Genomic DNA, 23218 nt, shown 5'->3' with positions numbered 1-23218 from the left:
GCGGCCGGCCGGGGTGACCCATGTGTGGCCGGCCATCAGAGCGTGCAGTGAGCCGCGCCGGTGAGCTGCGCGCGCGTACGTGGGCTCGGCGGCGGCACGTACGGGAACAGTCCGGCTGGTCGCTGCTGGATGGATGCTGGTGAATCGTTGCCTGCATGCATGCACTGAAGGCACATTGCATCAGCAACCCCCTGTTCCCTTTTTTTTTCCATCAAAAGAGAGACAGTAACAGCCTTGCATGTAGTCTCAGCTTGAATAACCAAGCAGATTTACTGTTCCTCCGAAAAAGGGAAAAAGTTTCTCTTTTTTTTTTAAAAAAAAAGAGCAATTGTTGCTCACTGATCCTCAATGCCTAAATTGCCCCTGGATCAGTGTCATGTCTCGGTGTGATTCTAGACAGCTTGTTTGAAAGCCAGGCAACAAAGTCGACATCGTATACTCCTGATACCTTCCATACATAGCAGCATCCTGCTTTCAGGTTCAGGTGGCTGAAATTTGGAATATTTCTCCGTTGCCTTTACGAGCCAGCCAAAGATCAACGCAACTAGCAGGGTAGCAGCAAGGATGATCACTGCGTCCTACGGATCGCTCGCCGGACTTGTTGTTGCAGACCAGCCGGCCCGGACAAAGGCCGTGGCCGGCCGGCCGGCAACTTGCTAATATTCGCGACGGGCCCCCCGCCCGTCTGCCCTTTCTCTGTCGGACGCTGAGCTGTGTGGGATTCGCCGCCGCAGGCTGTCCCGGCCGTGCCGTCGCTGTCGGCACCGCGGCTCGTACACGAGCCGGATCGCGATCACTGGGGCAAGAGCACCGGCGGCGCCTGCGCTCGAATGGCCCGGGGCAGGGCTCAGGGCCGCGGTGTGTTCTGCCTTGGCCCGGCCCAAAAGATGGGTGCTTCTCTTGCGCATCTGGCGACCGACCAGAATGCACCGGTACGAATAAACTACATCAAAAACGATACTCGCGCAAAACAAGACAGCAACTCCACAAACACTCCAGCGATACCCTTACACCGTCAAAACCAGGATTATACATAAATATTCAATCCACAAAAATAGCTTTTTCTATCTTAGCGCACGGTCTCATCAGCTTCACGGTGCTCCTACGGAAGCAGCAATACCAGCAATCATAAGAAATACTAGCTTTTTCTTTGCTACAAGCAGCTTGGACCAAAATTTGTGGAACCAATCAGGCTTACATCACCACGGGCTGCTCGACGCTAAGGTTCTGTAGCAAACTAAAGGTGCCCGTCCCGACCTTCGCTGGCTTCCCGAGGCAGACACTGGCCGAGGGGCACTCTAGCGAGTCCGCCTCCCCATGCGTGGCCGCATCCACGATGAACTTGGTCGCCGTCTCGAACGTCATCTTGCCAAATGGTGAGGTGCTGAACTGGCCCATCCCCAACCTGTTCATGGGACGGATCCCGCCATCAAAGGTCATGAAGTCAGCGATCATGCTCAGGTGCCTCTTGTCCACCTCGATGCCGTAGACGCCAAACGGATGATGGTCTCTCGTGCAGCCTCGACCCCATAAGTCTTCAGCATTGCATGTATGTCGTTTGACTTGATCTCATTGATGCTGAGATAGTCATCAAGGTTCCAGAAAAGTTCAAAGTTCACTCCGGACGTTTCCAGCTGCATAGGGCTAGTCAGATAGTTAGGGCTACCCTTCCTTGGCATGACTGAACATTTGTCAATGTTATTGCAGGCCTTCACAAAAACAGTCCTAGCTGTCTTCTGGGCAATCTGAACAGGGCAATAAAAAAGCTATTAAAAATCACAATAATTACACTCCCTCCATCCCAGGTAATATATTCTGCCAACAAGGGGTAATATTGATGCTGTCTGTCAAGGTTCCAAAAAGCTTCTAGGTCAACAAGTAAACATAGATTAAAACGATTGTGCGTTTGTGGATTCATTAATTGTTGCCATAATACATATTAAGTTTTGGATTTATAGTTGAAAAATAGACATCCATAAAAGATATTCTATTGTGTAATCATTTGTTGTGCAACCATCCAAACTGATGCAACACGTTCACCGCTTTATTAACGATAAACGGAAAAAAGAAAAATGAAGGAAATTAGGAAGAGATAGGCCATCAGCCTTTCAGCCTGCTTTTTTCTGGCACAGTCAGCCAACCACTTGCCCAAAGCTTCCTTATCGATCCCAACTCCATACATACCCCTTAGGTCTCAATCACTGGCCGCCGCCGCCGCAGTTCTTCCTCCCTTCTCCCCTCACCGCTCCACTCCCCTTGCAGGACAACGCCAGTCACCACTGACCACCATCTCATCGACAGCCAGCATCCTCCACTTCACTCTGGTAGTGGTATCCTTGATTTCACCAGGAACCACCTCCATTGATACAGCTGCCACTCAAATGGCACGGCAAGTGCCATGGCCACTTCATCTTCGGCATAGCCTGTCTCTCCCACCCCTCTTGTCACATTCCCTTCCTTAAATATCCTCCAAGCCATGCTCCCCTGCACTCTTTTTTCTGCACTCCCGCCTGCCCGCTAGCACTCGCACAGGATGGGACTCTTTTACTCGGTGGAATCAAAATGAGGCATTAATGCCGGCATGAATATTTTTATTTTCAGTTGTGACGGAATATATTTTGATAGCGCATATATTTGGAAGTATAGATGTTTTATATATAAACTTGGTCAAATTTGGATAAGTTTGACTTAGGACAAAACTAATGTGACATGTAAAAAAACATGGAGTAGATAGATGTACATGAAAATTACAGCTTTGGCAGACATTGTATAAGATCACCATTTGAGTATAAAGGTAGGCAATCAAATAAAGGAGATATCTTGATTTTTTCACAGTAACTAGTAACAGAAATAAAATTGAAGTTTTCATGAGTATGAAGAAGTTACCTGAGCTAGTAAAATGTGAGGTTCATCATGAAAGTCGTAGTGAATCTCAAAATCCAAACCTTTGGATTCAACATGCACAGTCCATTTTAACTCTTTCCCACGCTTGCAAGTTATTTGATCCACTTTACTCTCATCTGATTTACCATTAGTTTGATTTTTTTTCTTGTAGTTTAGCTGCCTTGAGCTTATCTTTTGAAGTTGCCCCCTTTTTGGAAGAATATGACACTTCACCCACCGAAGTCATCTGAGACTTTGAGGTTTTGTGTTCTTCCTCAGCCTCTTGCAAATCATCACCTGACTCAGCAGGATCCTCCTCGCTCTGACGTTTAATGTTGGTCTCTTCCTCAGATTCACTATCTATTTCCTCTTCGTTTTCAGTATCATCATCATACTCCATCTCATCTTTCTCTTGTCGTTTCCTCTTTTCTGCATCAGTTCCCAAATCATCTTCATTATCATTTTCATCATCACCATCACTCATACCAGTGTCTTCACCATCAGCATGTCCACTTTCAGATTCTTCACCACCATCTGATAATGAGCCCTCTGTATCTTCTACCTTAACAGCACGGATTTTATTAATTTTGCGTAGCAGATGTAGATGCTTATTAATTGCATTTTCCATTGCATAAACAAAAACTGTTCTCAAGGTTGTCTGACATTCATCTACAGTAAGATCCGCCAGAGGGTATTGGTCCTGGGGGCAAAGTTTCATTTGTAGCTTGTACAGGGTCGAAACATGCCCATTACTGTTGTAAAAGGGAACTGTGCATACTTCAATTTTCTCCACTATATGAGCCACACAAACTCTTCTAAACTTTGCAGCCACCCGCTCAGCATCATCCCTAGACATTCACATAAATAAACAATGAAAGCCCATATCTTCAAAATTTAGTGCACATTTCAATGGAGATTACAATCATGCTTGATAGGATATTAGGAAGACAGGCTTTGATACAGAGTTAAGCAAGTGACAGCAGCAACCAAAATAAGAACACTAATTATCCAGAAAGTAACAACAAATAAAGCTCACCTAGTCTTTTCTTTAAGCAGCGGACACTTCATAACAGGCGTACCAATATTAGCTGATGCAGTCATCAAAATTTCTTTTAAACGAGGCATACCAAGTGTTACATTCGTCTCACCCCTTCCAGCAAGATGAAAAGTGTTGAGCCTGCAATGCATAGTAAACAATATTTGAGTTTTTTTGTCACCAAAATGAAATGTAAAATAAATAAGAAGTGCAACACTACCAAAACAAGGGGAAAAAAAGCCTTCAGTCAGCACAAAATACTACTCCCTCCCTCGCCCAATACAAGTCCACCCGTGAAAGGTCTAGCATAGACTGGAGAAATCAATATATGGGAACATCAAGAAGTATATAACAAATTTAGAGATCCCCTTACGTCATCTGCGTTGAAGGTTCTCCTATTGACTGAGCAGCAACCACACCAACAGCCTCACCAGGATCTACAAGACTGTACATGTATTTGATTTTCAGTAACTTCAGTAGTTCCTCCTCATCAATGTCACAGCTTTTCTTTTCCTTCGATACCTTAAGAAACATGGCTGCTTCTTTACGCAACTTCTTAGGCAGTTTATTAATGCAGCCATTAAAGTTTGGTAAGTGCTTATTCTTTTTTCCTTTCTGGTACGTAATCTCAAAGTGGCCACTTATCTTGTCAAGGACAACTCTTTTGTTCTGCAATTTGGATCAAATTAGCACACAATTAGAAAGACCACCAAACAAACCAAAGAAGTACTTCTAATTCAAGGTGGCTTATAGATGAGTATTGAATGTCTTACATCAGCAAGTTCTTTGAACTTGTTGAGAAAGCTAGTTTTCAGCACGTCAACTCCATCTGATCCATAGCAGAACTGTACAATTGATCCATCAATATCCCGTACAGTGTGATCGTATGAGACTTTCAACGATTCCAGACATTTAATAAGACAACGCTGAAGATATCCACTGCGGGAGGTCTTGACTACTGTGTCAACCAACCTACAAAGAACGCAAAAAATTTAAATATTGTAAATCTAAAGCATACACGTGGCAGACACATCCAGAATTATGCATATATCTTCTAATGGTAGGATTATCCTGTACTAATTACTGATGAGTATGAAACTTATCCTCTTTTACAATATGACAATCATTTTGTCAAAAAGATGTAAATTCCTTTCGTGGGCATCAAAACTCAGAATAAATAAAATATACTCGCCACAACATGCAAGTGGAGGTCATAACAGATGCATATGGCTTGCATCTTTGTTAGGACCGACCTACTTCAAATCCCAAATCAACCATCACCTCCATCCATATACACCAAAAACAATGTAGTCAACCAATTCATATCCGTACAGTTTATTAAGATGAACGACTGATGGATACCCATGTTAGTTCAAACCTCAGTGGGAGTACGGTGTCTATACAACCTTGAGATGCTACATCTAATGCTTGCTTACACCAATAAGAAAATGCTGTTCAGTTGTAGGAAGAGCTATCGAGCATTGATGATCACCAATAGGTACACAAAGAAAGCACAGTTTTTGGGCAAATACACATATCCCCAGATTACTATGGATATCCATGTGCGCACTTTTTTTTAAAAAAAGGTTTCCCTGCTTTTACAGAAAGCAAATAAATACATGTGCAAACTAAAGGCTAGCCTGGAATTTATGAATTCAGGCACAAGTGCCCAAAGTCCAAACAGAATGGAACAGGGTATTGGCGGTTTATGGATTAAAAAACAAGAAGCATTTTTAAAACATTTTGGCATCTCACGGGTGGGTACCAGTTATGTGGGAACTATGGCTAATGAATGCTAATGTTTGCGCTAGACCTGCAGACCCAAAAGCCAACCAGCCCTTTTCAAGCATTTCGGTACAACTGGTCCTGTAGAAGTTAAAGACGAACGCCTAACAAATCAACAGTGTGGAAAAGGCAGCGCCAGTACCTGGCTGTTTTATGGCTATCACAGGTTCCTCATATGCTGCATCTTTTTTTAAGTAACCTAATGCGAGGACAGTACAGATGCAAATGTATGGTTATTATGATCAGAAAATAGTTGAGAAAAAATACCCCTCTCTGCCTGCCATACAGTGAAAGTAATACTCTTGAGGGCGCAAACCAGTTAAAAATCGATCATAGATGAAACCACCAGCTCTTGAAGAAGTATCCCATGGTGGAAAGCATGGCAATGTCTTCCCAGAAACCATCCGTGGAACACGCTTTCCTTCTAACGCTTGCTGGCCTAGCAATGATGATATTTGTGTCATGTTGACCTATCAAGACAAATAAAACGGTTCCATATTACCCTCAGTCTGCTTCCCAGGTAAATTAATAATGCAGTACATTAAGTTCTGAATAAAGAAAAACTTACCATGCCACCTTTAGCTCCAGTTGCAGTCATAAGAGAGAATTTCCACGAAACGGCTTTTGTAGACCACAAGGCAATAATTTTTTATTGGCTGTAGATGTTATATTGTTCAGTTCATTACTCATCATTCTGTCCAATTTAACTGTGGCAGATTCACCATTACTTCTTACAACTTTCTCCACCTCCATTTCCAATGCCAGGTCTGTTTAAAAGTTAGCAAATAAACAATCACCATGAAGCAAAGGGGGCAAAAAGAAAGGTAAATACAATAAATCAACGATTTTATTGCATGCAAATGCTTTGTTCATCATTCCACGAACCTTTAAGATCCACTTCAGTTTTTTGTGTAAATTCCATGTGGATTCGTTTACTGCACTCTTCACTTTCAACGAGAGTTTCTCTTCTCCTTTCATAGGATTGTTGGGATAGTAGCAGGTCATCTGTCGGTACCCCAGGATTGGGGTACCCCCTCTTGCTGTGCCTAGGCAAGAGTCTCGTAGTTATCCTTAACTACGCCTCGACGGCTGGGCGGCCGGACCCCTGTAGTCCGGAGCCCTACTCTCCCGGCAAACGGACCCGGACCCGCTCCCCGCTTGAGGAGGGTCCGGTGATGCCACGTGTCCCGGAGAAGGGAGCGCTCGGCTAGGGGGCCCGGACCCCCAAATACTATCCGGACCCCTTAGCAGGGAGAAAACAGACACCCCGCCTGTCGGGGTCCGAAGCCGCCTGGGGGGGTCCGGAGCCGCCACGCGCCCGCAGGTGCGGGCCCGCGTAGGGGCGCGGCGCTTCCCCGGGAAGACACACCCACCTACCGCATTCAATACGGTAGACGTAAATGCGCTCTGCCACAGCAGAGCCCGAAGCGGCTTTTGCCAGACTGTACTATTGACCGCACGTTACCAATGCGCGCGGTGCAGCCTCTGGCACCGCCCACGCACGCCAGTTAGACACGACAACTCGACGACGGAGTATCATAACGCCTACGCGGTAGACCCAACAGTCTACACCGCAACCTACACTACCTCAACGGGCGCCTCGCCGATGGGACAGGAGAAGACCCCCCCTCGGTCAGAGAGTCTACAAGACGATGAAGTGTATCCGACAAGAGATTCTCCATCACTGTAGCTCCATTAGTGTCTATTTAGTATAGTATACATCCTTGTTGGACCCACCTGTCGGGGTCCAACACCTGTGTACGCGCCCTCCTTGCTCTATAAAAGGGAGACGCCCGTTAGAGAAAGTCTCAGGTCCAGAAGAGGACTGGAAGGCAGAGGATAGACTCATCCACCGACACAAGAGCAATACTACTCTCAAGTGGAGGTAGGATATTTCGCTCCGGTGGCCCGAACCACTCTAAAATCCTCGAGTGTTCATGTGTTCTTGCTGGGGGTAAATCTGTCGAATAGCTTGCACTTTCCCGAATATCCACCCTCTGGGATTAGGCGGGTGCATTCCGCCACCCGGCTGTGGCCCTCCTCCTAGAGCGGCGACATCTGGCGCCGTCCGTGGGGAGCGCGCAAGTGTTGGCCAGATCTTCGCTCTCCTCCTGGCTTCTGAGGTTGAGCTCATCCTCTGCAACGACGACGAGAAGATGAAGAGGGGCACGGCGCCACCCGCGACGCATGCCCCAACACCGAAGCAGCAGAATCCTCGGTGCGGTGGCGCACGGCAGCGGCGCCTGCTGTGCGTCGCCATTACGACACCTCAGAGCCGGCACGGAGGTGCGCAAGAGCGACGCCTGCTATGCGTCGCCCTGCGCCATCCCAGTGTCGGCTCAAGGTTTTCTCTCAAGCAACCACCGGGAGCCCCCTCCGTCGATACGTCGGCTCAAGGTTTCCTCTCAAGATGGAGCTGGAACCGACGGCTGTGGCTCGGGAAGGATGCCTGTCGCCTTCTTCCTCACCTGGCTCAGGCCTCTCTCGGTGCTGCTGCAGACAGGCCTCGGCCTCACCGAGAGGCACGGGGGCTCTGTGCCAGCACCAAGGTGCAGCCGGCGAACGACCACCCTTCTCCACGCTCCGTGCTCGTCCAAACGAGCACCCGTCCTTCCTGTGCCTAGGGGCCAAGCTGGATTCAGCTCACTATGAGCAGTCATCGGGCTGGCTTCCGACGGCAGCCGGCAACTGCAGGGCCACTCCCATTCAAAGCCAAAGAAATTGTTCTCATGCAAACTAAAGCATGAAACAGTTCTTATGCTAGGAAGGGCCCCGCAAGCTCTCGAGGTGATGCTGGATGATGTTGTGAAGGCACGTCTAGGGCGCCTTCGCCCCCAACAGCTGAGAGGAACCTCCAAGGTGGCAGCTCCACTACGGCCAGCAACGTGCACGCCTTACGGGGCAGCGGCTGTAGGTTATCACTAGATAGGATCGAGTGTGTTTCTCCTTTGTAATGATTTGGTGCCTACGTGTGGTCCAGAGCAGTAAAGGTCCGCCCTTGTAAACCCGGCCTCTGGCTTCATCGCACAAACAGGCGACACCAGCAAGTGGTCCAGAGCGGTAGAGGCCCGCCCTCGTAATCCCGACCTCTGATGTACACCACGAGTCAAGCAATAAAGGAGATTTGCTTCCTCAGTCCTATCTTTACATTAACCTGATAGCACTTGTCCATTCAGCTTGCATGTTTTCTTTCTTCCGTACGGAGTCTTTTCTTTTGTTGCTAACAATCCAAAATTGAGTTACTGTCTTGTGGTCAGGTGGGGACACCCCTTCTAGCTGGAAGGCAGTTCGGACCTCTAGGAACCTGCTCCGGAGAAGTGGTGCCCGTATCCTGGGGTAGAGAAGCTCCGCGTAGCTTAGCCTGGTAATGTACCCTAAGCCTACGTACTTCACTACCTTGTTACAAATCCCCTAGTATCCGAGACTGCTGTCCCTAGAGGTCCCGGGCTCCTTTCTAGTATAAGGCCTGGTTCCCTACACCTCACTGCAAGGTCCGGTGGCGTAACTCATGGAATCGGCAGCAACGACTCACGTCCACTCCGGTGGCCCGCTCCGGCGGAGACCGCTCGCCACGGTCGCTCAAGTCCACTCCGGTGGCCCGCTCCGGCGGAGACCGCCCGCCACGGTCGCTCAAGTCCACTCCGGTGGCCCGCTCCGGCGGAGACCGCCCGCCACGGTCGCTCAAGTCCACTCCGGTGGCCCGCTCCGGCGGAGACCGCTCGCCACGGTCGCTCAAGTCCACTCCGGTGGCCCGCTCCGGCGGAGACCGCTCGCCACGGTCGCTCCAAGTCCACTCCGGTGGCCCGCTCCGGTGGAGCCCGCTCGTGTAGTGGTCGCCTGAAGCCGGGACCGGGGAAGTGGTGCTCGCTCCCTGAGCGGTTCGAGGTCCGTGCAGCCGCTTAGCGTGGTTCCATACCCTAAGCATGTACCTTCACCGCCCTACAGAGAACACACTAGTACCAGAACCTGGCAAACAGGAGTTCCGGCCTCCAAGGGGTCCGGAGCACCCGCACTCGACATGAGCACACAGACACAGCCAAGTTGCGTGGAAACACGTCACGATGGTGGCCCCACCCGCGGGTTCGTACCTCTCCCGAGGTGGGCCCGGGGGCCACTGTCGGTACCCCAGGATTGGGGTACCTCCTCTTGCTGTGCCTAGACAAGAGTCTCGTAGTTATCCTTAACTACGCCTCGACGGCTGGGCGGCCAGACCCCTGTAGTCCGGAGCCCTACTCTCCCGGCAAATGGACCCGGACCCGCTCCCCGCTTGAGGAAGGTCCGGTGATGCCACGTGTCCCGGAGAAGGGAGCGCTCGGCTAGGGGGCCCGGACCTCCCACCAGGTCCCGGACCCCCAAATACTATCCGGACCCCTTAGCAGGGAGAGAACAGACACCCCGCCTGTCGGGGTCCAAAGCCGCCTGGGGGGGATCTGGAGCCGTCACGCGCCCGCAGGTGCGGGCCCGCGTAGGGGCGCGGCGCTTCCCCGGGAAGACACGCCCACCTACCGCATTCAATATGGTAGACGTAAGTGCGCTCTGCCACAGCAGAGCCCGAAGCGGCTTTTGCCAGGCTGTACCATTGACCGCACGTTACCAAGGCGCGCGGTGCAGCCTCTGGCACCGCCCACACCACGCACGCCAGTTAGACACGACAACTCGACGACGGAGTATCATAACGCCTACGCGGTAGACCCAACAGTCTACGCCGCAACCTACACTACCTCAACGGGCGCCTCGCCGATGGGACAGGAGAAGACCCCCCCTCGGTCAGAGAGTCTACAAGACGATGAAGTGTATCCGACAAGAGATTCTCCATCACTGTAGCTCCATTAGTGTCTATTTAGTATAGTATACATCCTTGTTGGACCCACCTATCGGGGTCCAACACCTGTGTACGCGCCCTCCTTGCTCTATAAAAGGGAGACGCCCGTTAGAGAAAGTCTCAGGCTGGGCGGTAGGTCTCAGCAACCGTCTTTCGAAGACGCCCTCGGGCACGGATGCCCAGGTAGATGCTCTCGCAGAGAGATCATCTGCTGCTGAGTTGAGTTCGCGGGGAACATGTTGCAGTTCCAAGGCGTCGAAGTCTTTCTCGAGCTTCCTCACGTGGATGAGGTATACCGCGAGCTGGGGATTGTTGCAGCTGCAATCCGCTTGGATCTGCTTGATGATTAGCTGTGAGTCCCCTTCACCAGAATCTGCCGGACCCCAGAGACAGGGCTTGCGGCAGGCCGAAGATCAGAGCTTCGTACTCCGCCATGTTGTTGGTGGCCTTGAACTCAAGGTGCACCATGTACTTCAGCTGATCTCTGCTTGGGTCGATGAGGACCACACCAGCTCCGGCCCACTTCTCGCGGGCGGACCCGTCGAAGAAGAGTGTCCAGTGGGGCTCGGTGAAAACTGGTGTCCTGATTTTCGGATCCGGGGGTCCGGCGTTGGAGTCCAGACCCCCAGAATTGCTTGGGGAAGGAGTCCATTCCGCTATGAAGTCAGCCAGGATCTGGCTCTTGACTGCATGGCGAGGCTGGAAGTCCAGTTGGAACTCAGCCAACTCTGCTGCCCACTTGGTCGGCCTTGAGCTTGGACCGAGCTTCCGCAGCATGGGAGGCTTCAGCCTTCGTGTACGCCTCCAGGCGGGTATGCCAGTCGGAGAGGCGCTGGCGTTCGCTCTCCAAAGAAGCCCACTCCCGCCGGAAGGCCGCCTCGGCGGAGGAGGTTGCCTCCACTATCGACCGCCGGACCTGGACCAGTACCTGGGGGAGGGGAGTCGCTTCCTCCTCCGGGGGGTTGGAGCTGGAGGAGCTGCCTTCCAAAGACCACCTCCAGCTCCTCCTCTGCTACAGGATCGGAACTGGAGGTAGGAACTTCCGGCGCGGGCATCGGGACCTCGGTTGCCGTTGTGCTCACCGCCACTGAATCCGGTGTCGGCGCAATTGTCGTCGTAGCCGGGGTCTCGAGGGCCGCCGCATCGGGTGCGGCTGCACCTGTCACCGGCGCCTCCGCCGCTGCCACATCGGGTGCGGCTGCGCCCGTCACCGGCGCCTCCGTTGCTGCCACATCAGGTGCCGCTGCGCCCATCACCGCCACCTCAACCGCCGCCGCCTCGGGTGCAGCACTGCCTGGCGCTGGCGCATTCGCCGCTATTGCGTCGGGCGCAGCAGCGCCTGACTTCGGCGCGCCCGCCGCCGCCGTGTCGGGCGCCACTAGGCTCGCGAAAGCCGCCGCACCTGCGCTCTCCATAACCACCGTCGCACCCGCCGTTGTCGCCGAGGCCCCTGTCGCCTAGACCCCCGCTGACGGACTAGCGGCGGCGGAAGAACTGCTTGGGCGAGGAGCCCTGGCAAAACAAAGAAAATGAGCCTTCAGCATAAGCGGAGCACCAGGAATAAGGGGCGTGACCAGAATAACACTAACCCTGAAGAGCCGGGTATCCAGCGTCCTCGGAGGCCCGACGTCCGCTTTTGTTGCTGCTGCTCCTCCTGTGGCTGCAGCACAGGCGCAACCCGTGGCTGCTCCTGCTAGTACTGCTGCTCCCGTGGCTGCGGCGCAGGCGCAACCCGGGGCTGCTCCTGCTGCTGCTGTCGCTCCCGCGCCTGCTGCTGCTCCCGTGGCTGCCGCTGCTGCTGTTGCTGCCGGCGGGAGGTATCTCTCGGCGGTGATGGCGGCGGCACAACAGCTCCGGAGGTCCCGCGAAGACCGGATGCCCGGGAACTACCCTGGCCCGCGTCCTCGGCGGACCTCTAACGCTTCGCGGTGGGTTCCGTGACTGGAGTCCCGTCGCCCCTGAGTAACCTGCGACGGCCTGCATCTCCCGACTACGCGCCCGAACTGCTCCGGACCTGGCTGAGACCGCTTGTGGCGGCGCTGCCGGCCACGGCCTGCTTGCCTTTCGTCGTGGGGCCGGACCCCGCAGCGCTGGTAATAGCTTGATCCCGGGCGCACCAGGGATCCGGAGCCCACGGTTCGGGTCGCCTCCAGTCTGACGTGCGGCCAGCCCACCGTCATCGAGGGTCGGCAGGGTGGCCAGCACCGCGGACCTCAGGCGCGAGTCCTCGCAGAGGGGGGCGACGCCCTGGGGAAGGATCAGGTGCTCCGGGATGAAGACTTCCCCCGTCACCGCCTTCACCAGGACCTCCAGGGCTTCCTGGGTCAGATCGCTCCCCTCTCCGCGATGGGTCCTGCTGCAGTCGTTGAGGCCGGTGAAGCTCCAAGTAGGGCGCGGCCGCTGCTTCAGGGGTGCGATCCGGCGCTTCAAGAAGTCCCTGAGCACGTGCAGCGAGGTGGGCCGCTCTCCGCCAGCGACCTGATCTTGCCCAGCATGGAGTCGAAATCCGGCGGCAAGGACGGCTTGGCCCTCCAGGATTGACGGTTGGAGGCGGGTCCCTTGGTCGGCATGACCAGGCGCTCGTTCGCGTCGGTGGTGGCGACCACCCACTCCCTGCGCCACTCCTCCCACTTTCCGCCAACGAGTCCGGGGATATACGGCGTGGGGGGATCACTCCTCATCTGAAAGTAGTACCCCCCCACTTCGTCCTTGATCCTTCCGGACCTCACCAGGACGAAGAAATGGCGGAAAAGGATGACGCAGGGCCGCACCCCCACGAACATCTCGCACAGGTGCACGAAGATGGCCGTCAAGAGGATGGAGTGCGGCGTGAGGTGCTGAAGCTGGAGGCCGAAATCTTCCAGCAGCAGTAGGAAGGAGGAGATCGGCAGCCCCAAGCCGGTGGAGATGTGCGAGGTGAACAACACAAACTCCCCGGCGCGCAGGTTGCCGAGGGGAGCCGAGCCTGCTCGGATCCCCCAACCAGTCTCCTGAGCGCTCCACCCCAGCAGGCGGCGCACTGTGTTCAGCTCTTCTTCAGTCTGGAAACAACGGGGATGAGCAAGGGTTGCCATCTCACTATGGAGGTGAAGCAATCTACGCGGGGGAGCAAGGGGCGAGGAAGCTCGAAGGCAAAGGGGCGCAAAGGTTGGAAGGAAGAGGGCGAATGCGGAAAAGTAACCGCGGTATACGGCTCTACCCTTTATAAAGCCTGACCCAACCAGCGCGTCCCGGAACCGTTGCTGCAACCCAAGCGACGCCACACACCTGGAGTTAACTGCCCAAACTATGACAAGGGGGGCCAGGCCCACCTGTCGGGGAGGACGGGTAACCACAAAGGTGTGAAAGGGCGGGATCTGAACCGTCGTCCGCGCGTGAAGCGAGGCGGAGGCTGATCTGACGTGCCCGCATTAAGCGCTGGCGTGACCGGGCTCTTCGGGAACTGCGCCGGTGGTAAATAACTAAATATACCGTTTACTCCGGCCACAACAATGCCGAGTGTCGCGTGCGTGACTAGGTGAACCACTGAGAGTGGGACCCATAAGTCAGTAAGCCGTTGCGACGTGATAAGGCAGCAAATAACCCAAAGGGTGGTCAAAGCCGGACAAGACCCCAGCACTAAGAGGCTTCAAGTTAACCAGAACCAAATCGTTGTAGTGGCCCCACCTGCGGGTTCGTTCCTCTCCCGAGGTGGGCCCGGGGGCCACTGTCGGTACCCTGTACCAGGGGTACCCACTTCTACTGCAACAAGGCAAGACTCGTATAGTCATCTGTGACTAACGCCATAAGGGGCGGAGCTGCCGGGCCCCACGGGTCAGGCTCCTACCTCACTGGGCCAATGGCCCCGGACCTGCTCCCCGCTCTGGGACGGGTCCGGTGACGCCACGTGTCCCAAGAGGAGGGGGGCTCCGAACCAACGGCCGGGGGCCCGGACCCCCCATAGGGGTCCGGGACCTCCCCGCGCCTGCCCGGACCTCCAGGGGGGTCCGGAGGCTCCACGTGTCCCGCAGGTGCGGGCGGGGGCACGAGTCTTCCACTGAAAGACTCGCCCACCGACCGCATTTAATGCGAATGGTTGAGGCGTGCTCTGCACCCGCGGCACGCGGGACAGCCTTTTTCAGGCCTCACTGTGCGCCGTGGATTACCAAGGTACACAGTGCAGCTGCCTGCGCCGCACCCGCGCAGAGCCCGTCTGCCGCATTAATTGGATACGACGGCACGACACTTTTCCATCATGCTGCCTACGCCGCAAGCTACACAGCCCGTCCAGCTACGTGGCAGGCGACGCCGCTGGCTATGCCTGGCGCCGTTTCGACAAGACAGCGCCTGGACACGCCGGACGGAGGATTCCGGAAGCAGGCAAGGAAATCCAGGAGGGAGATCTCATTCGCCTGCGACACTTAATGTATGAACAGTACTTACTTTATACTACATCGTTGGGCCCACCTGTCGGGGACCAACGGCCATGTGCGCGCCTCCCTTGAGATATAAAAGGGAGGCACTCGCTGTACACGGAGAACAAGCTCTCCAGAGCACCCCAGACGCTCGCTGGACTCAGCTCCAAGCTCTTCCAAACCCAAGCAATACATCACACAGTGGACGTAGGGTATTACGCTCCGGCGGCCCGAACCACTCTAAATTGCTGTGTTCATCGTATTCTCGAGGGAGATCGAACATTTGACTAGCTAACCCCGGGTACACACCCTCTGGGCTTAGGCGGGTGCCTTCCGCCACCCGGCTGTGGTTTGCTACGCCACGACATCATCTATCCCACAAGTAAACCCATGCAACTGAAAAATTTACAATGTCTTACTTTATCAATCACAATATTACAAACCAATATTGAAAGAAACAAAAAAAAATCTGTGGAAGGCTCAAAGCAAAAATAGAAAATTAAGTGCACAGCCACAAAACTTCTTAGAAAAAGAGATACAAATTGGACATTATAGATTTACAGTAGTCATCTTATCTTATTTGGAAGTGCTGATCAGCATGAATGCACTCAAACTCAAAACAAGATATGCATCACAAGATCATCCTCAACAGTGGGACCAAGAGATATCATCCTACAAGATCCAATGGAGATCTGGTGCCAATAAATTTCAGTAGACCTGATAACAGTAGCATCTGATCTGATGATATTATTACGATTGAAATATATTGTGGTTACATCTTAAATATCATATATGGCATTACTCAGTAAGGTCTGTACCAGTAGACTATTCACATAGCTCATACCTACTTCACCAGTGCAGCAGCTGATACTTAGATGATATGCCAAAAAAGGGATGGAAGGACTAAACAAAATCAGCAAACTGTGTTACTAAAACAACTACAAACTCCATCCACAAATACAAGCACTCTAGCATTTGAAATTTGTCCACAAAAATAAGCATTACTGGGATTTTCTTTACATGCGCGTCAACAACTTTCCCTCAGCTCGCACACCATGCACACTCAATAAGGCAGGCGATGCCTGCAGTTAAGCCAAGCACATGCAGCAGCTATTCCTTCCTTTTAAATAAGATATTAGTATGTACTTCCAATCTTTAATGAACACACAAACTTATTTTCAAGCAGCTCTCAAATACCCTGAAGCTAAGGACTGAGGTGGTCCCTTGGCAAATAACATCAATAACCATCCACTACCACCCACAATTAAAAAAAAGGCCTAGGACTGAAGCAATTGATCCATAATCCATACTGTCACGAACAGTCATGCAAGGCCCAGTAACAAGAAAAAATAGCATATATTGTGAGCCCCCTCAGGGCAGCACAAGTGACACTGTTTCAACAGGTGTTTATTGTGCAAGTTGACTGCGCCAGTCCAAATCATTAAGGAAAGAGTACAAACTTACAGAGGCCTTTGCTACTATCATATAACACATTTACACTTCGCTGTAGATCCATCCATCTTCTAAGAACATCCATATGATTAGAACCAGCAGTGTTGTTCTGTAGCAAAAGATTGGCTTCTTGCACTCTACTTAGCAGGACATTTTGTGGATGTTCCATAATCTACAACAGCACCTAAAACTGTCAGTTCAGAACAAAATTCAGTTGGTCAAATAACTGAGATACTTACTCCAAGACTAGAGCTAGTTGACGGACAGAATCTATTTGGTGCAACAAGTAGACTATTCAAGAAAAACATCTCATAGCCCCTTCTTTTTTCTGATACACTTAATGTATTCTGCTGGAAGTCACAAAGTAACATGCAGAACTTGGCTTCATTTTTCCACAAGCCCTTGAGAATAAATTCAACCTGATGCAGTTAACAGGAATATACTTAGGACCTGCTTCCACAGGTTGCATTTCCCTTTCAAGCTCAAGAAAAAACAAAACATACCTCTGTAGGCAATAGATGCTTCTTTCCAGATGATGACACCATTTCTTTAACGGTCTCATCAGAAAGGCGTCTAGCTTCATTGATTGATCCTTTGGATTGAGGCGAAGTTGGTTCTTCATCAAGACCAGAAACCCCAGTTTCCCCTGAATTGTGAGCACTGCCATCTCCCTTAAGTTTAAAGTCGGCAACTGCATTTGCTTTTACAGCAGAAGCACTTGTGTCCTACAAATCAGAAGATGCAATCACTGGGAATGAAGAATCAGCAAATGCAATCTCATTAAGAATTTCAAATGAAACTGCACCCAGATTAGAACCAACCATACCCAACACAAAACAGATATTGCTAGTAAAGTCCTCTCTCCATGGACATTGTTGAGGAGTTTCACGGAATTTCATGTCAGTACTTGCCACTGAAAAACTAAACTATGCACATATGCCAGTGTGTGGTGGCCATGTGGGGCCCAGTCCACATGCCAGTGAGGCATCCGTGGTGTATGGACAGCATAGAAGTAATAGGATGTCATCTAATGTTTGTGAGAAAGGCTTACACAAATACTTATGATGAGAAATCTACTAAATTTATATCCATGTGGTCCATCTAACCGCAGCTATAAGAATATCGATTTCCATGTGAAATACATAGCAAGGATTCCACTGAACACATGTTAGACACACATGGAGACATGATGCAAAGAGAAAAAACTACAAATGCTAATGGAAAAGCAAACAGTGTAATTGGTAACTGACATCTATCACAAAGTATCTGTATGAGTATTCCTATATCTAAAAAAATCTGTAGGAGTATTATGTTAGGATATGAACAAATGAGAGCAAATATAAGCAATTCTGATTAGATATACATGAACTTCTAACACTTATGTCTCTTAAAATTACTAACATGTGCAGGAACACGAGTCGGGTGGACCAGTATGTGTATACTAATGTTCCGTTGTGAAGCGTGACACGAGGAGGGGGAGTGTCCATTGATAACCTAATACACCACTATATGATTAAAATTTATATTATGCAAATAGCATTAGCATAAGCATCTATTACCTTTTTAGAGAACCGACATGGCATTAGCCAAGGAATTAGGACAGAGTGCTTGTGCGCTGCCAGTGAGTGAGGAGTGCAGCAGCTTGTGCTATGGATAACGAGACAAGGCTGAGTATGATGAGGCTTGGCGCCAAGCGCTTGGGCGAAGGGCATGATCTCACAACCAAGCTGGGTGCAGTCGTGCGCTCCTCACGGTCATGTGTCTCCCTGACCTGGTTGTTTGAAATTGTTCACATAGGGAGGGTACAGGCTTAGGATAATGGTTCAAAGAAACTGTGGCCCCTTAACTATGGATGCATTCTTAGATCTTCAGTGATTTTGCTGAGTCAAAGAAGGGAGAGCCCAGTTTGGCCTCCACTAGGCTCCACCCCTGCTCATGCTCTAAAACTCTGAAGTTTTTAATTATATAGGTTCTAAAACTAAAATTTGAGAGATTATAAGCAGGAGTGCTACGAGAGGAATAGATGATGATACACATTCAAGGTTTTTTTTCCTTAGTGAAAATTTAGATATTAAGTTGTGTAATTGCTAAAGATACGCAGAGCATTGGCATTTACAGTGGATAGAAGGTAGTTTAATGAATCAGTTTTTAAAAAAAAAAGAGAATAAAACAGTTGTCTAAGTTTCATAAATGTGCCAGGTAACTGATCCTTATCTGCCCCCAATTTAATCAGAAACATGGACATTAAGCAAATAGCAAACAAAATTAAATATCTAGTTTTTTAATATGTTTACAGAAATTAGAACTAGCAACTAAGCACTAAAAAAACTGCTGAAATCATATATACCTTGACCAGCCAGCCATATATAGGACTTGAGATTGATGGATTCTTATAGTCGCATTTTGCACACTTCTCTCTCTTTTTCATTATCTTGGAAAAATAGACAAAATCTCTTTCAGTTGGATTGATGTCCAGGTTTTCTTGTCTTTCTCAGGAGATGATTTATCACCCGAAGTGGCCTCAGTAATGTCTTCATCATTCTCTGAAAGAGATGCTTCTTTACCTGAGTCTTGCAAATTTTTAGCGCGAGCAACATCACCCTTTACTAACAGTTCAAGTTCATTCACATATCTGTCAACCTAATAATGCGAAATCACCATAAGATCATGTAGTGGCATGCAAAACCTTAGTACTTAAAGAGAAAAACATGGACTCACCTGTCCATTGTTCAAACGGAACTTGTGACAACGGAAGCATGTGGCATGGAGAAGGTTTTTCAGACTCATAAACAGCAAAGGGTTGAACAATGGTTTTGCCAACTCAATATGACCGAAGTGACCAGGGCAACGACCAGAATGCTGACCACAACTCTTGCGGCTGACCATTAAATTTGGACATAATCAGAATCTAGAAGTGCATTTTAACCCCCATAAAAAAATCAAGGAAGCACACCCACAAGGTTTGCTTTAAATGTTCCCTTGGGTCAACCTAAATCAGTAAATGATATCGAAACTGAATTAAATTAACAAAACGTGCAATATTGTCACTTCTATTGTTTAACCAGATTTATACAACAGATACACCACAACCGTATTCCATAATATAGAGTATGTTTCCTTCACCAGGCATCAACTGACCCCTATAAAAAACGAACAAGACACAAAATCTAAATAATAATTAATGGAATTGATTTGCGCTTGGCCAACAAAAAAGTCTGTCTAACCAATTTGTGGATGTTCCCTTCACAGCGGGACGTGGAGCTCACATCTGGCAGTGTTTGTCTTGACAACATCTAAGCATGTCATAATCATGCATGCTAAATAAGGTGTTACTCAGTTTCTAAGATACACTGTTACTCAGTTTCTAAGATACACAGGCAATGCCATATGATTTCCCTTCCAAAAAAATATAGAAATTGGTATCAAAACACAAGAAAGTACACTGTTTCACTTCCTGGTAAATTGATCCCTAGGACTCAGCACTGCAATAAAGATGCAAGACTGGGAGCAAGGTTTCAGAAGTTGGATAGGGAACTCACGTATCAGTATCATTGATGGGTCCCAATGCAGGATCAAGTAATCCACCTGGCACAGGATGGTTTTTGGCATCAAGGCGCTCTGACTTGGTGATCTTTTTAACACTGATCCTCTTAATTTCATCATCACTATAGAAACTGAAGTGAACCGAATCCACTTCCTCTGATGCTGCCTGCTCACGAAGTAAATAATATAACATCATAGAATGAATTATAAGGTTAGTATATGGCGCACAAATACAAGACACCATAGTGTGACTATAGAAACTGAAACAAGTGATTTGCTGCCAAAATAGTAGGAAAAGACAGAAATAGCAAAAACTCTATCGAAAATTGTTCAGTTTTCAATATCCAGTAATTGTTTGGAATGATGCAATACTTGTTGTTTCAATTATAGTGAAATAAACAATTAGAAAAAATCTTACAGCAAGTAAAGAACAAAAAAGGTCCACGACATTCAGTGAACAGGAAACTGAAAGATAAAAGAACGAAAGTGCACAAACCTTTCAAATAGCAGCTAAAACCAATATGTTACTAGGTCAAGAAGCTTAACAACAAGATAAATGTAAACAACTTAAATTTGATATCGATTGCAAAAGTAACAGATCAAATACTCAAGTGATAAGATGAGACCTTTGTTTTTCATTATATTTGCTACTGTTTAAGCGAACTGTAATGTAAATGTAACATAGGTAACAAAATTTAACACATCATATCTAGTAAAAAAAATATATGAGTCTATCTCCATAACAGTTTATTGAAATTTGATTTATACATTAGTTATTACTTTTTCTAAGCGTCCAATCTAAAATCAAATGTTTCAGATAGCGGGCCTCTTCATTTATATCCTCTTATCCGCTCTCCATTCCGCATGACTCCGCTGCCCCACATGCACGCAGGGTCCCCTTCACGTCGCTCCACCCCAGATTCCAGCTGCCTCATCAGTGTCGAAGAAGAGCTATCGAGACCCGCCGGCGCCATCCCGACCTGCAGAGCACCTCCTCTCCTCCCCAACCTACCCGGACTCATCTTCCCAAGCTCTCCCACTGCCATTACCTCCCACCCGGCTCCACTAACCCTTCGATGCACAAGTTTCTGACACCTCCACCGCCTCTACCACCCACCAGCCAGCTTCTGCTGGCCCGTAAGCCAGCACATGCTTCCGCCACAGACATCAGGACAGAGTACACCTCCAAACCCTAACCCAAAATCCCCATCCCAATCTCAATTTTATATTTTATAAAATTTTGGTGACTTCTGATAAGCAAGATTTCAATCACCACCAGTGAGTAAGATTCAAAACTATGCATCACGTTAGATTTACGTCGCGTGACATGAATCAACCGCCTAGCAGTGAAGAGGTTTTTATATCGCCGAGCACATCCATTTGGAAAAGTTTTGAAACCACTTGCTCCTCGCTAAATGAATGAATGGAAAGCTTCCTCAGCTGAACTTATCCTAGAGCTATGTTTTTAAAGCGGTAAGGCGAGGCGAGGCGATCCACCACCGCCTTATCGCCTAGGCGACGCCTAGGCGGGCTAAGGCGGGCTACGGCGAGACCTTAAGCAAGGCGAGTCGCCACCGCCTTGTCGCCTAGGCGACGCCTTGAAAACAGAGTCCTAGAGCCATTAACAAGAACACACTGGGAGACCAATTTGGAGGTTATCAAAGCGCAAGGCCCACCGCGACAACATGCTATTCCACTGCTGTGATGAGACTAAAATCGTTCCCCAAGCACAAAACTGAGCCTCAGAAGATGACAAGGACTTGCGAGTCCAGCTGATACTTGAAAATCGTAGCCGCCGCGAGCTTAATCACTGCAGTACTATGAAGAAACCAGCGCAGGAGTGGGAGGACCAGGCACCAACCTCGATACCCCGCAAGTCGCCCATGCCAGACCCCGCGCGTGCGCCCTTCCTCCTCGCCGGATTCCCGAGGGCACGAGCAGACCGAACCTACAGGGACGGCAGCCGGAGCGTCTGTCGGAGGCGGCGCGGCGGCGAGCCGAGGGACGCGTTGATGGCGACGGCGGAGGAGGCTGCCTGTCGAGCGGGCAGCGGCGCCGGGTTGAAGGGAGACGGCGGGCTTACGCAGGGGCCCGCCGGAGGAGACGTGAGTCGGCGATAGGGAGAGAGGGCCGGGCGGAGGGCGGCGCCGCCGCCGAGAGAGGGGGACCGAGGAGGAGAAATTTGTAAAAATGGGACCGAAAATAGTTGACATTGGCCCCATATTTCATAGATACAGATGGTTTCACCTTATCATTTATTGGGAGTGGCAAATTTATAAGTGGTTAGTGTCCTAATATTGTAATTTTTTCATCCAGGAGGGTTTAGGGTTGAGGCAGTGGCCCGGGGGTTTCGTGCCGTCAAATTATTTGTGTTTTTGCGTGTGGCAGTGCGTGTAAATAGTTACGGGTTTTAGTAACGACTGATGGACTTCATGCTGGGGGAAGAGGGTCGGTTTGAGTGTACGCGCCGTGTCCACGCTTCTACAGGGCACAAGTCGGTGTACAAATATGGTTTCATCGTGGCAGGGGCAGTGGAAATGAGTAGGCTCAAACAACGTGGAGTTGGATGCAATGGACTCTAGCACGTTTTATTTTTATCTTTTGGTTGTGAGCATGTGGATATGCAGTATATTGATTAAAAGTGTAATAAATAGTTCCAAAGTACACGCATGATATGCTTGTGGATATGGTGTTCGCCTACACCACAAAATTATCCAAAATTCGATGTGTAGGTGCAAATTGGCTTCAAGCATCTAAAAGTAATATGCCTATGTTTTTTAATAATGTGTAATAAACAAATAGTGAAAACTACAAACTAAATTTTACATGCAAAATATACTAAGTGGCTACATTTTCTGGCACATTTATTACCACTACAGCTACACGATTTATCAAAAGAGTTATATATTTTCTTTTTCCCACGTATTGTTAACTTCACTATATCTGTCATAGTGGGTCTACATTCAGATAGAGATGGACTGTTGGCATCAGAATACCTCTTAGTTTCATTAAAATTAGTTTATAACTCTAATGTGAAACATGTGCGTTCGTGCTTTTTTTTTTTGCAAATGGTGCAAACTCCATGCCTGTTTGGAAGGGCTATTTAGCAAAATCCGGACCCTTATGCCAGACTCTAAAATGGGTCTAGCAAAATAGAAAAATAATGTGATATATCAAAAATTATATTGTACCTATTCAACTCTTGGTTGTGTAATATTTACTTGAACAACACAACTTTTGTCTGTTCTTTTGCTTTTGGTAACTAAATCGTATTCTTCTAGACTAATTTGCATAAGACATGGC

At 49.4% G+C, this 23218-nt stretch overlaps 1 pseudogene; it reads right to left on the bottom strand.

Moving 5' to 3' along the window:
• Positions 1-983: 983 nt before the first annotated feature.
• On the bottom strand, positions 984-22082 carry LOC120669736 (annotated as a pseudogene).
• Positions 22083-23218: the final 1136 nt, after the last annotated feature.

Source organism: Panicum virgatum, chromosome 4N (genome assembly GCF_016808335.1).
Source record: "Panicum virgatum strain AP13 chromosome 4N, P.virgatum_v5, whole genome shotgun sequence".
In the NCBI taxonomy this organism is placed as follows: Eukaryota; Viridiplantae; Streptophyta; class Magnoliopsida; order Poales; family Poaceae; genus Panicum; species Panicum virgatum.
Note: the sequence above shows the minus strand (reverse complement) of the source record. Positions and strands in the feature narration are given on the sequence as shown.